Here is a 2,487-nt window from a genome sequence, read left to right as displayed (position 1 = left end):
CCCCAAAAACTCAAAAACCCCCAAAAACACCAAAATTGCCTCAAAAATTCCCCAAAAAAGTTCCCCCCCCCAAAAAAAAACCCCAAAACCCAAACCCCCCAAAAAACCCAAAATCCCCCCAAAACCCCCAAATCGGGATGGGATAAAGGGATGGGAATTTGGGAATTTGGGATGGGAATCCCATCCCAGGGATTTCCCACCCGGATCAAAGTGGGGGGGGGAAGGAAGGAAGGAGAAGGGGGAGGGGCTGGCAGAGTTTTCCCGGGAATCTCTGGGCTTTTCCCGGGAAAAGGCTGGCGGGAACACCCCGGGATTTGCTCACCCTCCTCAGCCCCGCGGGACGGGGGGGACGGGGAGCGGAGCGAGGCCATGGAGCGATCCCGGATCCCGATCCCGGTGCTGGATCCCGAGATCCCGATCCCGGATCCCGATCCCAGTCCTGGATCCTGATCCCGATCCCAGATCCTGATCCTGGATCCCGATCCTGGTGCTGATCCCGATCCTGGATCCTGATCCCAATCCCGGATCCCGGCGCAGGACCCCGGTGCTGGATCCCGATCTCAGATTCAGATCCTGATCCTGGATCCCGATCCCAGTCCTGGATCCTGATCCCGATCCCGGATCCCGAAGTCAGATCCCAGTCCTGGATGCCGATCCCGGATCCCGATCCCAGATCCTGGTCCTGCGGAGCACGAGGGGACTTGGAGGGATCCCAATGGCCCCGGGGGGTCCCAGATTTGGGAATTCGGGAGGTCCTGGATTTGGGAATTGGGGAGGTTCCGAATTTGGGAACTGGGGGTTCCCAGGTTTAGGAAATGGGAAAACCCGGGATTTGGGAATTACGGGTTCCTGGAATTGGGAAGATCCCACATTCAGGAACTGGGGGGCCGTAAATTGGATTTGGGATCTGGGGAAATCCCGGATTCGGGAATTGCGGGATCCTGGATTTGGGAATTCGGAGAGTCCCAGGATTTGGGAGGTCCCAGAGTCGGGAATTGGGGGTTCCGGATCGGAGGGATCCGAACCTGGAGGATCCCAGGGGATCCCAGCGCGGGANCCTGGGAATCTGGGGAAATCTGGGGAATCTGGGAAAAGCCTGGGAATCTGGGGAAATCCGGAAAAAGCCTGGGAATCTTGAAAAATTATGGGATCCTGGGAATAGCCAGGGAATGAGGGAAAAGCCAGGGAATCTGGGAAAAGCCAGGGAATGAGGGAAAAGCCAGGGAATAAGGGAAAAGCCAGGGAATCTGGGAATATGATGGGATTCTGGGAGAAAGCAAGAAATCCAGGAAAAGCCAGGGATCCTGGGGAAATCCTGGGAATGCGGGGGAAGCCAGGGATCCTGGGGAAATCATGGGAGTCCAGGAAAATCATGGGGTTCTGGGAATGTGAGAAAAGCCGGGAATTCCAGGGATTCCCGGAAAAGCCAGGGAGTGCAGGAAAAGCCTGGGAATGCCGGGAATTCATGGAATTCCTTGGGAGATTGGGAAGAGGATGGGATCCATGGGGGACGGGAAGGCTCCAGGGAACGGGAATTGGGATCCGCCTCCGTTTCCAAGCGGGGCTGGGCCTGGGGGAGGGGAGGAGGATTGGAGCCCAAAATCCTGGAATTCCAGCTGGGAAAGGCTGATCCCAAAATAATAGAGGCAGAAATCCCAGAATTCCCAGGAACGGAGCCCAAATTCCCAGAATTCCTGGAAAAGGAGCACAAACCCCCAGAATTCCAAGTGGGAAAGAGTGATCCCAAAACAACAGAGGCCGAAATCCCAGAATTCCAGCCAGGAGAGGCTTATCCCAAAATTCCAGAGCCCAAATTCCCAGGAATGGAGTCCAAATCCCAGAATTCCCAGGAATGGAGCCTAAATTCCCAGAATTCCCGGGAAAGGAGCCCAAATTCCCAGAATTCCCGGGAAAGGAGTCCAAATCCCAGAATTCCCAGGAAAGAAGCCCAAATTCCCAGGAATTCCATCCAGGCCGGGCTCATCCCAGGGCCCCATGCTTTTTCCTGGCTCCACAAATCCCAAATCCCGGCTCCGCGGGGAGGAGAGCCGGGATCACCCCGGGATCGGCTCCGGGATTTCCCGGGATCACAACAATTCCCGGGATCACAATTCCTGACCTTTCCATCAGGTAGACGCTGACTCCGGTGCCGAATCCCAACTTCTGCATGAAGGGCGAGGCCGGGATGGTGATGGACGCCAAATTCCCGGAATCTGCGGGAAAATCCCGGGAAAACCCGGCTGGGATCGGGATCTGCCCTCCCTGGGGAACCCCGGGGAGAATTCCCGTTGGATATCGGGAATAATCCACGGCAGGGGTTTCTGTCCCCGCGCGATTCAGGGATGCGGAGCCGGGAATGGTCGGAATTCCAAAGGGTTTTGGTTTTTTCCTGGTGTTTTCCCGAATTCTGGCTTCGTTCCTTGGATGTTCCCGAAAAAACGGAGCTCCGAAATCACCCAAAATCAACAAAATCGCCCCAAAATCACC

This window comes from Parus major, unplaced genomic scaffold (genome assembly GCF_001522545.3).
Source record: "Parus major isolate Abel unplaced genomic scaffold, Parus_major1.1 Scaffold379, whole genome shotgun sequence".
Taxonomy (NCBI): Eukaryota; Metazoa; Chordata; class Aves; order Passeriformes; family Paridae; genus Parus; species Parus major.
The sequence above is the reverse complement of the archived record's forward strand: the minus strand, read 5'-3'. Positions refer to the sequence as shown.